The 15,154-nt window shown below is 48.8% G+C and overlaps 1 protein-coding gene across 1 annotated transcript in view; it reads left to right on the top strand.

Moving 5' to 3' along the window:
- The window catches only part of PSMD14 (proteasome 26S subunit, non-ATPase 14), a 391,539-nt gene that overhangs the window by 190,592 nt on the left and 185,793 nt on the right, over positions 1 to 15,154 (top strand). The gene's annotated exons all lie outside the window — the stretch shown is intronic.

Genomic DNA, 15,154 nt, shown 5'->3' with positions numbered 1-15,154 from the left:
CCCGTACCAACAGACTACGCAAGAAATATAGGGATCATCATAGACAACCAGCTTAACATGATGGCTCAAGTCAATGCAATGTGCAACTCCTCCTTCCACATCCTATGCATCCTGCAAAAAATCTTCAAATGGTTACCTCTGAACACCAGACAGTCAGTCATGCAAGTAGTCCTCACCAGCACGCTGGATTACTGCAACACTGCCGGAATGTCCAAACAACTCCCTCACAGACTTCTACCCATTCAGAACACTGCTGCAAGACTCCTATTCGGCCTCCCACACCTCGCCCACACCACACTGCACCTTAGGGAGCTTCCCTGGCTCCCCATTCACAAGTGCAACCAATTAAAACTTCTCACACACATACAAAGCCCTACACAGCACAGGACCAGAATACTGGAACAGCTACATACACTGTGACTAACCCACCAGACAACTACGCTCAGCCTCACTCTCACACCTTCCCCGTGTCCACAAAAGGAAAACTGGAGGTTGCTCAGTCGCCTACATTTCTCCAAAGACATGAAACAACCTCCTTCAACACATCAACCTCCTCCTCATTTCTTGAGATCCGCAAGAAACTGAAGACCTAGCTGTTCGTTTAACCACCTTGTAAACGTACACACTTGCCCAAGCGCCTGGATATCTTCTTGTGTGATTAGTGCGCTATACAAATCAATATAGCATAACATACCAAGCTGACAAGACTTAAGTTAAATCAGGTTGATAGGCAAAATAAACACTGTTTTTTACTCTTCAGTGCTATTTAATAACATGATCATTAATGTCTTTAATTTGGCATCTCTTGACGCTTGTTGATGACACAGTGTGCTTTTCTCTGGATATCTTCAAGGTCCTGAGTTCTACTTTGTCAAACCCTCACACTTTTTGCATGTGGTGTCTATGTGCCCACCCTGATTCTGAACAGTGTGGCTCGTTTCTTCAACTTCAGTCGCCGGCACTGCAAGACACTGGTAGCTGCATGGTGGTCGGCGACCCCTCGTCAGTCAGTCATCTACTTCCTTGGAGGACTGGTCGACAGCCAGTCCCGTGAAGTCCTTCGACCTCGCCTGGTAAGCCATTCCATAGGCAGTCGGCGCCTTAGCCTTTCACAACTTTACCACGTTTCGACGGTGTTTCTGACTCGCCCCCTATTTCTCTGATATCTGGGTGTCTGTTCCCCGCCTTCTGGTTTTTCCCGGCAACCAGACGACGGTGGCTCAGTTGATGGACTGTTATCTTGCCCTTTATGCCATTTTTAGGTCTCGACCTCCCTCTGGTGCACCTCTCTGCCCAAGGAGGTCGGTGAGGCCTCAACTGACTCCATGCCAGCGGGACCTCCCTTGGAGTCATTGGGGGCCTCTGAATTCGTGCTCGACTCCCTTTCAGCTCCAGTGCACAGCCCTTCAGGAGTCCCACCTGTGACACCTATATTGGATCCGTCGGCGCTGACTCAAGCATTGATGACACAAATTGCTTCTACTTTGTCTCTTCTCCCGTGATGCTGAGGTGTCGTCTTCTCGATGTCGGTAACAGCACCGGGTGGAGCAGTCCCCTTCTGGCTACTTTCCTCCACTTTCGGGGGAGCCCCTTGCTTTTTTTTCTGTGGCACAAGGATATTTTGGTGATGTGCGTGCTCACATAGATGAGCCTACTCAGGTGTTTCATTGGGTTTCTGAGCTTGGTTATGCTCGTGGCCATGACTCTTCCCCATCCTCTGGCGGGTTTTCTCCTCCTCGCTCCGGAGGCTAGCTCAGCTTTTGCTCAGCTTTTGCAGAGAGCTGATGTAGTTCTGGGGCTGCAGATTCCTTCTGTGGAAGTGACCAATAATCTCCTACTTGGGGTACTTCAGTAGAGCCAGCTGAAAGCCGAGCCTCTGATTCCCTTCAGTGAAACCCTCTTTGATATTCTCTGGGGCACTTGGGCTAAACCTGTTTCAAGGGCCTCTGTGGACTGGTCTCTTTAGGCACCATCCTGCCCCTGGAGACCCGCCCTGCCTTTTCTGTCAGCCTTCTCCGCAAAGCTTTGTGGTTCAGGCTGCTACAGCCTCCCCCTAACCTCGGCACTACGCCTGACGTCCCTCTGGACGAGGATTCTAAAGGACTGGAAGCTTTGGGCCAATATATCTTTTCTGCTACCAGCTCTGCTTTGCGGTCTCTTGAGATGTCTTGTGGTTTGGGCCATTTTTCTCATGTACTCTGGGATTTGGTCTTGCGCCTTCTCACCTCTGTCCAGATGACTATCGGGACACTCTTGCTCAGTTAATCCAGGATGTCTGCCAGGGGGCTACATTTGCTGATTCGTGGTGGCATGGATAACACAGATTCTGTCAAGCGATCCATCGCCGTTTTTGTAGCTCTTCGCTGGTGTGCCTGGCTACATACCGCCGCCTTCTCTGAGGCTGTTCAGACCGCCTTGGTGGACATTCCTTGTGATGGCCTATATCTGTTTGTCTTCCAAGCTGATTCTGCTTTATGATATTTTCAGGATAGTCGGAGTGGAGCAAAATCCTTAGCAATACCGTCCTTCTCCCCCATTCGCCCCGATTCAGTCTGGCTGGAGATGGTCTGCTTTATTTCATTTTGTGTGAGCCATTATAGGGCAGTCCCAGTTAGCTTCATTTTTCACTCATTCCTCCACTTGCCGTCCGGTGTGGTGCACTTCCCAGGCAGGTATTTTCTTTTCTTCCATTCTTAACCTGCCGATGACAGGTTGTGGTTCCTGGTAGTTTTCTGGAACCCGTCTTAATGTCTGACCCTGTTTGGTGTATACGCCAGTGCTCTCTGGCTGATGAAGGGTATTACCCTGAAACCGGTCCAGGATGCTTGTTTCCGGTTCAGCGAAGATCTGGCTTGGCATTTCGGGCTGGACTGTTCCCATGTGGCACAGGGTCAAGACTGATTTGCATATAGCTGGATCTGAACTGAGGTGGCAAAGTGAGCTAAAAAATGATGATGGATTTAACCCAGATCTGTGACTTGAAGTGAGTGTCTGAAAAGTTTCAGCGCTCTGTCTATTATCTCCTTTTGTTTGCTTTGTTCTTTGCTCTCTAACCATGTTCTGATTGGGGTGTTTTTATTGTATTGAGTGGGTGCACTGTAGCCTTGTTCCCTGTCCGACAGGGTACTTAGTCTGTATGCCTTACAGGTATTCCTCAATATGTTTCTTAAGCCATAGTACCCCCATATAGGGGATGCCACATGCCATGATTGGTGCACGAGTGTAAGTAAGAAGATGGTGCATGGGGTGGTTCTTGCTTCCCCCTCCGTTTTGTGAGTGCTCTCCGCACTGACTGGGGGGGTTCTTTCCTTCCACTCAGTCTAGTGCCTTTCTTTCTTAGCAGATGCAAGGGAAGGGGAATGGTTTTTGGCCTACGGTTCTTTGTCTGGTTCTCCTCCCCCCCCCATCCTGTGGCCATCCCTTGTGCGTATGTTGACATGGGTGGCTGTCCTACCTTTTCTATGCCTTTCGCAGTGGTGTTTGCATTTATGTTTTTGATTGGAGCGGTTTCCATGACACCTCCGATACCAACCACAACGTTACGTTACTGGCTATGTTTCTTCAGGCGTGCATTCTACCCTTTTGGGATTTATGGCTCATTTCCATCTTCTGTTCTTTTCAGACATGGGCTCCTTACCTGTCTACTCTGTTTTTGATCGTTCAGGGGTTTGTGATCCCTTGGAATTATTCTGCAGGGAATCTCCTCCACTTATTACAAGAGTGGGTGAAGTTCTAACCCTTTTGGGGGTTCGTCTCCCTTGTACTAATAAGCATACGAAGTATTATCTTGGGTGACGCTAGGCCCTCCGGGCATTTTCAACGCTGTTTCCACAATGCAGTGCTATTACAATGCGGTTGTTACAACGACTGCGTTGTTAGTACGCAATACCATTACATCGCAAGTCATTGCAACGACTTGCTGTAGGGGGCGCAAAGGTATTGGATATAAAATCCAACACCTTTCCTGCTGTCGCGCAAACTGGAGTAGGAATAGTAAATCATACTATTCCTAAGTCCAGCGTGCCCCCACAGCAAGTTGTTGTAATGAATTGCAATGTAAAGGTATTGCGTACTAACCATGCGTCGTCGTAACAACCGCTTTGTAATAGCATGCGATGTATTTGCATGCGTTGTGACATGTTATATTCCCTACGAGCATGGGTTGTCCTGTGCACACAAGGACTTTCCTTTGCCACTGGCCTTCATGCAGGTTGTGGGCACTGCCTCTCTATCTGTTACTTCAGTTCTGTAAACTGGCCCTGTGGTTGGTTCTTAGACTGGTTGTCTGAATAGGCGAAAGGCCTCTGACGTGTTGGCCCTGTTCATCTCGACCCTTTTTCCAGTCCTCCATTGTGGTCTTATTTCTCTAGTCTAGCAGGGTTGCTTCTTCCCTGCGATTTTCTTTTCAATTGCCTTATTGTACCTGTTCAGTCAATAGTGATGTTTCTGTCTACTCCCTTGGTTTTCTAAGGTGTGTGACTTCCACCCCACCCTCTCCCTTAAGACGGGACCATGTTGCAGGTTTCCAGCTCACCGTTGTCTCTCATTCAGCCCATAGCCACTGTTGTGGTACCCTTCTTGAGCACATGATATATATGTGTGTGTGTGTGTGTGTGTGTCTGTCTGTCTGTCTGTCTGTCTGTCTCCTTCCTTTCTGGGGATGTTGTAGTACTATGCTTATGTGGAGTAGTCTTCCCACTCGTTTTTCTGTCATGGCGTTTTCTCCCATGTTTTAGCACAGCGGATTCAGTCCTGTACAGGGTTCTCCCCAATTTGTGTGGTAAGATGTTTTCTTCCCCACCCTCCCTTTCTGGCAAGCAGTCTCTCTCCCTCTCTTTTTCTTATGCAGACTGCATAGCCTAGTCGGGATCTTTCTTGGAATCGGTTCGCAGACCCTCCTCCGGGATCGTATTGCTTGGGTATCTATTCTAAGGTAAGAAATCTGCAGCTAGAATTCTCTATCAGATGAATAAGTAACTTGCCTTTGGTAATGCCTTATCTGGTTGAGATTAGATCTAGCCACAGATTCCTTACTGACCCACCCTTCCTCCCCACTCTGCGAACTGATTTTGCTGTTCTTCCAGATCCCTTCTATGCACCCTTGTGCCTTTCATTGGTGAAGAAAAAAAAAACTGAGAAAAAGGAAGACAAATCGAACAGCCCCTATCAATATATAATGGCAATCTGAAGATAAAATTTGCACAGTAGTTATTTGCATTACTGAAATGGAAAAACATATATCCTAGAAGATCGTTAATGCCAATTGTGCGGGGATTCCTTTGGAATGTAGTCTGCACAGTCAACTTCGTAATGTAATGTAGATCTCAAAATTCTCTATTTTTTCATTTCGCTTTCCAAAACATGGTAATTTCTGACAATCTGCTTTGTACAGGAACATATTCCTTCGAAGGCTTGACCCCCATAATTGTTCCCCTTGGTCTTCTCACCTGGGAATAACATAATGTATGGGTTTTGTATGTGTTTGTGTTGCAAACAGGCTGCAAACTGGGTGCAGCGTATTTGGGAAATTTCTAATGCAAGTGAAAAGGAAACAGGTTTCTGTCGCTAGGTGTCAAATCATTCTCACCCTGATTGACTGGCCAAGATGACTAGCTAAATATGAGGTTTGTCAGTTTTTCATAACTTTTACTTCCAAACACGGTAATTCTCTCCAGTCTCCCTTGCACCGTAGCATATGTCTGCTAAAGTGTGACCTACTTCTGTGTTCCCATGGGTCTTCGTAGTGTGGGGCTGAAGAACTGTGGAATTTAAATGGGTTTAAGCAGGGGTCTCCAAACTAGACAGTAATGATCTTTTGTGATGGGGAAAAGCTGCTTGGGAATGACTGCTGTATTTGGTCCTATAAAACCCCCAGGGAAGCCTGCCAACCTCAGACATTCCTTAAAACCAGAGGAAACTAGTGTGATGTGACGTGTCTGAATCCCATCACATATCTCTACCTAGATTATCTTGCAAAGGTCAAAGTACGGCTAAAAAACACAATATCCATTCTGTGATAGAAATCTTCTGAAATTCCAGCATGCGGGAAAAGTCCTACCACATGGGGATGGGCCTGTTGCACGGTGTAGGCCAAAACATTGAACATGTGAATGCCAGATTGGCGCTTCATTGACTACCAGAGGATCACATATTTGACGTGACCTTGTCCATTATAAAGAGTCATCTCTGCATGTGAGGTAATGTTTTTATTGATAGAAGCTTGGGAACTTTGAGTGGTGACACTTTTATTTGTTACCCAAAAATAGTTGAACTTACCATCATGGATATATGAGGAAATTCAGATTTGTTAACCTAAGTTTGATGTTTGCAGAACATTCGGAGTTGAAAAAAAAAGATCAAAAAATTCTTATTTATACAAGCCACCCCATACAGAAATCTCTAGTCGACTCAGTGTTGTGCAGATCGCACCAGCAAGGAGTCAGACACTGTTCTCAGCGTGAGAAAAAACATCCAAACAGCCTCTGGCTCATTGCAGGGGTACAAACACAGCTTCCTCTTCTCACCCCTCTAGGATGGTAGTGGAGTGTGTGGGTGGAATAAGCTGAACTGCTCCTCCTGCCTTTGCTCCCACTTCCCTTCCTCCCACCAATAGAGCAAAAGAGGATCAGGCTGGTGAATGCAGTCTGGGAAGAGCTAGGGGTAGTAATAGCTACCCTTAGCCCCTCCTGTTGCCTCCCATAGCCCCAACCAGTGGCTCGATGGTTAGATGGACATGATATGGAAAGGATTGGAAGGATTCCCTAGTACCTAAGTGTGTGATGTGGCATGCATATTAATGAGACTCCCTGGAACTTCTCACCAACACTTTGTTAGTTAGCATCCTGCTCCCGTTGATAAGTCCCAAATATATAGTGAAATGAAGTACTGGAAATATGAGCATGATATTTGTGCTCTCTGCCTTTGAGACTCTCGCCATAAAGAACTTAGCTTGAAGACTTGGACAAACGGAAGGTACACTGTTGCAGAGTCTCATTCCAGTAAAATGGTTAATTAATTAGATTCCTCTGTCTCCACACTTGTGGGACCGTGTCTGTACTTAATAGGGTGTTTTAAATAAGCATTGCACTTTCTACCATGCCTTTCAGTGTTACATTATTTGCTTTCATCAGTATATTATTTTAGGCTATGAGGATTTGTATAGCGTGCTAATCACCAGAGGGATATCCAGGCACTGGAGTAGATGAATAGGCAAATTGTGCTCATAGTTTATCATGTGACTGATTCAGGCCCAGTAGGAATTAGTATAATTCTTGCATGTACACAAATGGTTTTCCTTAAGTTGCATTCTCTTTGCCACATTAACGTTTGACACACATTTTGCATATGTGACGCTTGGACTGGTTTCGCAGAAACACTGACCTTGCTGACACAGAACACTTTTTGAGAATACGATCATACTGCCTTTGCATTAGGTGCAAGGCCTCTCAAGTGCGTAATACGAATGTGTTTATTATTCCATAAATATGGAGACACAGCTATTTGTAGAATGCAAACAATGGTTGCCACTGCAAGAATGCCCTTTTCTATATATAGCCTTTTGTTTTCAAACATAATCAGAGACTGCACTTCTGCTGATTTCAAGGGCTCCCTGCATGCTGAAGCTTTCTCCTAGCAGCTGACTGACATCTCTGTGAGGGGTGCCCAGCTCGTAACTGAGAGTGGGTTGTACACTCTTATCCACCAGGTAAAGGGGTTAGATCATCCAGATAGGGGTTTTCATAGCAGACCATTTATTTACACCCTAGACATATAGTTTTGGGTTAACATTGTAGAGGTACGCTCCATTGTTATAATCTTCATATGTATGCTTTTGCAGCGTGAATCTTTCTGGATTCACTATGCTGTGCATTATTCCGCGATCTTGTGGCTGGGTCCGGATTCGTAGTCTTTTCTTTGTTTTTGTTTTTTTTTGTAGCCCAGGTGGATGGCGACGACCCACCATTTGGTGCACCTCCCGTGACGTCGTCGTGCTTACTGCGGAAGTCCCACCTTTGGGGCGCCATCTTCAGATTCTTTTTTCCGCCGTTGGGTCTGGATCGTCATCGGGAAGCTCCAGAATTACCATCGAAGGAAGAAGAAAGAAAAGCGAGTTTCGTCGATAACTACTACGAAGATATCACAGGAAAGGAAGAGATTTCATCAGAAGAGCGAAGAAAGGAGGTTCAGCACCTTTTTCTTCGACCTTGGAGAATGCGCACTCAGAGGCCCTGAGCGCAATGGACAAGACGCCATTCAAGTTCTGCCCAAACTGCCACCACAAGTTCGCGCAGAAGGACCAGCATCCGGTCTGCAACCTCTGCCTACCGGTCGAACACCAGAGTAAGGACTGCAACGCCTGCTCAGCCTTCGCGCCGAAGACGCTCCGGGTGAGAGATCGGCAGAGAAGAGCCAACGCCAGCATGGATGGCAAGGGTAAGGCCCCGTCGCTCTACGATCTGGGCCCTCCACGGACGATGAGGACAACGTCGCCGAGGCAGCCGAAAACTTCACGGTCGTAGAGACCGACAAGAAAAAAGAAGACGAGGTAAGAGAATCGTCGAGCGCAAAACAGAAAATTCCTCAAACACGAGGGTGACTCGAGAAAATCAGAGTCAAAGTCCACGAAGGGAGCCCCAGCAGCGAAAACTTCGACGACCAAAGGGGGAACCATGGACAAGAGGCCGAGCGGATCCTTCGAAAAGGAATCCCTGGTGCCGAAAGACGCCGAAAAGCAAGGGTCGTCGAAGACAACCCAGGAAGCGGGACGATCGACGCAGAAAGAACGGTCGACGTCGACGCAAGTTTCGTCGAAAAGACCCGCGGTCGACGCCGAAAGCATCTCCGAGATGGAGAAAAAGAAGAGGCGGCTCGAGGCCGAAATGGAGAACTTCCTTCAAAGGAAGAAGGAGTTCGACGCCAAGATGAAGGAATTCAAGATTCCAACGGTTCCACCGACGGACGTCGTCGAGGTCGAAGACGAATTCGACACCGAGGGCCTGACGAGGGATCTCGAAGAAGAAGACGAGACGAGACCTATTATGACGACGAAGCCGAGGAAGAAGACCAGCAGTCGTTCTACGGCTCGGCGCCATCTACCAGCCACGACATCGAATGGCAGGATCTCGACACCGAAAACCCGGAGGAGCCCGTGGACACGTACCCTTCGAGGCCTTCGCCACCCGACGACATCGGGGTGTACAATATGGTGGTCAGGAGCGCAGCGACAGCCTTCGGCGTCAAACTCGACGAAGAGAAGCCGAAAGCCGATTTTCTTCTCGAGACCCTGCTCCCCATCCAGACGAGGAGCCAGTTCCTCCCCATGCTACAAAGTGTGATGAATCAGGGGAGAGAAGCCTTCAAGGAACCAGCGACCTGCCGGTCGATCACGCCCAGGACTGAGAAGAAGTATAAGCACTCTTCCCTGGACCCCCGTTACATCAAAGGTAGCGTCACCGCCGACTCCATCATAGCTTCCACGGCCAGGAGAAGGGCCAATGTACCAGCGACTTCGGGCCCACCACCTGATAAAGAGAGCAGGAGGATAGACCTCACAGGAAGAAAAGTGGAGAGGAACGCCGCAATGCACTGGCGCATGGCGAATTCCAAGCACTCCTCAATAGACACCAGTACCAGCACTGGGACGAGATGGGGGAGCTAGTAAAGCACCTCCCTGAAGAATACCGCCAGAGAGCCTCGCACCTGGTAGACGAAGGCAAAAACATCGCCAACTCCTGTATAAAGACGGCGTTGGACGGGGCAGAGACTTCAGCAAGACTCATGGCCATAGGGGTCACCGAGAGAAGGCATGCATGGCTAAGAATCTCGGGATTCAAACCGGAGGTGCAGAACAACATCCTTAGCACCCCCTTCAACGGAGAGACACTGTTCGGAGCAACAGTGGACGAGAAACTCACCCAGCTGAAAAAAGAAAAAAAACGGCGAGGTCCATGGGGGCCCTACCCTACGGTAGGGGAGGAAGCCAGCAGGGGGCGTCGCACCAGACGTTCCAGCAGGGTCAGCAGGGTGAAAGTCACGGACAAGGTCAACAGAAGCAAAATTGGCAATACCAATCTCGGGGCCAGTCCTTTCGCGGGAGAGGGAACGGACGTGGCCAGAGGAGGAGAGAGGGTGACCAGCCCTCATCAAAGTGACTCAGCACGCAAGAGGACGCCTACCCTCGACATGCCCCTGAGGGTGAGGCGCAAAACAGTAACATCGGGGGGGAGAGAAGAATCAAAAGCCTACGAGCATACAACACCAGTAGGCGGAAGACTGAGGTTCTACCTTCAGGAGTGGCGGCGTATAACCACAGACAAGTGGATACTAAACATCATGCAGTACGGATACTGCGTAAATTTGGAGAAAAAAACTCCAAACAGGAAGCCAAAGGGAAGGCAGATATCGGCTCAAGAGCTGGCCCAACTCAGAGAAGAAACACGGAAACTTCTAGAAAAGAGAGCCATAGAGGCAGTGCCTTTCAGAGAACGCAACAAGGGGGTCTACTCAAACTACTTCGTGGTCCCGAAAGTAGACGGAAACCTCAGACCCATCCTGGACCTGTGGTACCTAAACAAGTTCATCAGAACGCAAAGGTTCAAAATGACTTCGCTGCAGGAGGTGCTGCCCCAAATAAGAGACGGGGACTTCATGGTCACCGTGGACCTCAAGGATGCCTACCTGCACATCCCAATAAACAGAAGACACAAGGGCCTTCTAAGGTTCAACATCGACCAGGAACACTACCAGTTCACAACCCTGGCCTTCGGATTAAAATCGGCGCCAAGGGTTTTTACAAAATGCCTGTCGGCGGTCGCGGCCCTCCTACGAAGGCAGGGGATACACGTCTACCCCTACTTAGACGACTGGCTGGTCAAGGCAAACTCACGCGAGAAGTGCGAGAGGCACGCAAAACGCGTAACAGACACTCTCACGAATCTGGGGTTCTCGATTCACTGGGGGAAGTCATCGCTGGAACCGGAACAGGTGAAGATTTTCCTGGGGGCAAAAATCAACTCCCTGAACAGTACAGTGGTGCCCAGCGACAGGAGGACAGATGCCCTGCTGAAGGAGACGCGGCTCTACCAGAAGGGGCGAGCTCTGACAGTGAGGTCAGTGAGCAAGATGATGGGGATGATGGCGTCGTGTATCCAGCTGGTGCCGAATGTACGCCTGCACATGAGACCAATCCAGGAATGGCTACAACAGCAATGGTCACAAGCAAGCGGAAGTTGGGAGGATCTAGTGATTGTTACGCACGCAGTGCAGGAGGAGATAACTTGGTGGAACAGAGACAACATGACCGCAGGGAGAAGCCTGACGCCACCAAACCCAACAATGACCATTACCACGGACGCATCGCAAAAGGGGTGGGGAGCGCACATGGACAACCTCAGAGTGAGGGGTCTGTGGGCTCCAGCAGATGCGGCTCGCCATATCAATTACCTCGAGTTGAAAACAATCCTGCTAGCCCTGAAGGCATTCCAGAGGCACCTGTACAACCAGAGGGTGTTGGTTCAAACAGACAACACCACGGCAATGTTCTACATCAACAAACAGGGGGGGACACAGTCGTTCCCTCTCTCCTCTCTGGCTCAGGAGATTTGGAGATGGGCCATACCTCTCAGGATAGATCTACTGGCAATTCACCTACCGGGGAAGGACAATGTGGAGGCAGACTGGCTAAGCAGGCAGACCTCGGCATCGCACGAGTGGGAGCTCAATGGCCAGGAAACGGAGAAGCTTTTCCGGAGATGGGGAACTCCCACAATAGACCTATTTGCAACACGCCAAAATGCAAAATGCCAAAGCTTCGCGTCCAGGCAACCAGATCAGCAATCCCAGGGAAATGCCCTATGGATAAGCTGGTCGAGGACATTTGCACAGAGTGCTCGACAAGTGCAGAACCAGCAACATGACTCTGATCCTAGTGGCTCCGCAGTGGGCAAGGCAGACATGGTTCTCACAAATTCAAGAAATGGCACAAGGCAATCCATACAGGTTCGAGAGGAGAAAGGACCTGCTCTCAATGCAAAACGGAGAGGTCCTGCATCCAGAACCAGAGACCCTCAACCTGGCGGCATGGCTCCTGAAGACCTAGAGTTCGCACACCTAAAATTGCCTCCGAGCACTATGCGAGTGCTACGGGAGGCAAGGAAATCAACTACACGAAAATGCTACAGTGCAAAATGGAAGAGATTCACTGTGTGGTGCAGGAAGAAGGGCCTGCAAAACAGAATGACAAGAGACTCAACAGTACTGAGGTACCTCACACACCTTCTAAAGAGTAACCTCTGCTCGAGCTCCCTAAGGGTACACCTAGCGGCGATCGTTGCATACACCAGAGGTGAAAAGGGTGGAAGTTTTTTCACTTCGCAGGTGGTGAAGAGATTCATGGAAGGAGCAAAAAGAATGGCCCCTCCGAAAAGGTTGCCGCCGCCGGCATGGAATCTAAACGTGGTTCTGACGGAGCTCATGAAGGCACCGTTTGAACCCATTCACAAGGCCACACTGCAAATGTTGACGATGAAAACGGCCTTTCTAGTGGCCATCACCTCACTACGCAGAGTGAGCGGGCTTCAAGCACTAACACTACAGGAACCCTACATTCAGATTCACAAGGACAGGGTAGTCCTGAGGACGGACCCACACTTCATGCCCAAGGTGGTGTCGGCGTTCCACATGAATCAGAGTATTCAGATACCAAGTTTCTTCCAAAACCCGACTTCAAACGCAGAAAAGGCCCTGCACACCCTCGACGCAAGAAGAGCGGTGATGCACTACATCGAGAGAACCAAGTATCTCAGGAAGTCGAAGCAGCTGTTTGTGTCCTTTGCCACTAGCTTCATGGGTAGGCCAGTGACTAAGGGCACCATTGCTAGATGGATTGCCCTCACTATTCAATTCTGCCACAAACAGGCTGGACAGGAGCTAGCGGAGGGGCCTCAGGCTCACTCCACAAGGAAGAAGGGGGCCACCGTTGCCTTCCGGGCGAACACGCCCATCCAGGACATATGTCTCGCGGCAACTTGGGCATCTGTGCACACGTTCACGAAACACTACTGCGTGGACATTCAGATGAACAAGGTAGCACAGGTTGGACAGAAGGTGCTTCAACACATTTTCAACGACCAACGCTCATCTACCACCCAGCCGCCACAAAATTAGGAAAACCGCTACAAAGTCTATGCACAGCATAGTGAATCCAGAAAGATTCACGCTGTAAAACAAATAGTTTCTTACCTGTCGGTGTAGTTTTGCAGCTTGAAGATCTTTCTGGATTCACTAGCGAACCCACCCACCTCCGCCAGAAGGATGAGGCTGGAGGAAGAGGGGGTAAAATGGAAAAGATCAAAAGGAATGAAAACGTACAGAAAAATGGACAAGAAGGAATAATCAATCGCCTAGGGTTTAAAAACCCCCCCAAAAAAAAGGAAGGGGAAAAAAGAACCCGAAGATGGCGCCCCAAAGGTGGGACTTCCGCAGGAAGCACAACGACGTCACGGGAGGTGCACCAAATGGTGGGTCGTCGCCGCCCACCTGGGCTACAAGAAAAAAAAAAAAAAAAAAACAAAGAAAAGACTACGAATCCGGACCCAACCACAAGATCGCGGAATAATGGACAGCATAGTGAATCCAGAAAGATCTTCAAGCTGCAAAACTACACCGACAGGTAAGAAACTATTCGTTATATAACCTGTCTCAACAAGATGGTGGAACTCTTTATTTTATTCTCTGTGTTTACACTCATTCTAACTTTTATCTGCTTCTGTATCTTAATCATCGCAGCCAGTATATTCTATACCAGAATCACTCTGGATCAGTAAATATTGAAAACAACCCCCTGTGCATTCTTTGTATATTTCTCTGAGCAAAAGAAAGCATGGGTGACTAAGCAAAAGTTTGAAGTCTGTCCCCACGATTCCTGAGGGAACAGAGCTGTCATGGTCAGTGGTTGCGAGAACTGGTCCAAGGGATAACATAGCATACGGAGGTGCATGGAATCAGTCTGGCACCATCCTAAGTTTATATTGTCCGCAAACATGCAGTTCCTACTGATTGGTGGAAACTCCACGAGAGTTGAATAGCCAGGTCTTTAGTTTCTTTCTGAACACTACTGGGGATGGGGAGGTCCTGATGTGGTGTGGAAGGTTGTTCCAGGAATTGGCAGCGATGCAGTAGAAGCATCGTCCTACTGATTTGCTCCTGCGGATGCATGGTATTTGCATGCGGTGGAGTGTAGCTGAGCCCAGTTGCCTGGTAGGTTGGTGGAAGGTGAGGTGATGGTTGAGGTAGGCAGGTCCGACGTTGTGAAGGGGTTTGTACTCATGGTTGAGCAGTTGGAATTGGCTCAGTTTCTGGACTGGTAGCCAGTGTAACTCTCTCTGGTGGGACGTGACGTCTGTATTGCAGGATATGTTGAGGATGAGTCTGGCGGCAACGTTCTTTGTGGTCTGGAGTCTTTGTATGAGTTGATTCATAACGCTGGTGTAGAGTGCGTTGCTGTAGTCTAGTCTGCTGGTGATGAGGGCCTGGATTACCAAGCGTCTGGTGTCAGCGGATATCCATGGGAATATTTTGTAGAGCATGCGTAGGATAAAGAAGCAGGAGGTGGTGACGACGTTTTCTTGTTTATCCTTTGTGAGTCTGCTGTCCAAGATGATGCTGAGGATTTTGGCGTAGTCAATGGGGTTTGGGAGCATGGTTCCCAGGTCTTCTTGCTACCAGGAGGAGTCCCATGGAGAGATCTTGTTCTCAAAGATCAGAACTTCTCTTTTATCCGTGTTGAGTTTCATCCAGTTTGCTATGATTGACATGCATGTTGTGAAGTTGGCCATAGTAGTGTGGTTGTCTGTGAGGGAGAGGATGAGCTGGGTGCCGTCTGTGTAGGAGACCATGTTCATTCTGAGGGATCTTATGACGGGCGAGTGGCACCATGTAGACGTTGAAGGGCTTAGCGATGATCCTCGAGTGAATCCACAGATGAGGTTCTTGGGTTCAGAAATGTTGGATGGGAGCCTGGCTTGGTGGGTCCTGTCGGATAGAGAAGAGGCCAGCCTTCTCAGGGCGGGACAATGAACTTTGGAGTTATAGAGTCTTGTCATGAGGGTGCTGTTGGGCAGTGTCAAAGGCTGCACAGAGAATTAATCGTATGAGT

The sequence above is a fragment of the Triturus cristatus genome, chromosome 3_1 (genome assembly GCF_964204655.1).
Source record: "Triturus cristatus chromosome 3_1, aTriCri1.1, whole genome shotgun sequence".
NCBI classification, from domain to species: domain Eukaryota; kingdom Metazoa; phylum Chordata; class Amphibia; order Caudata; family Salamandridae; genus Triturus; species Triturus cristatus.
This window is presented reverse-complemented; position numbering and strand designations above follow the sequence as displayed.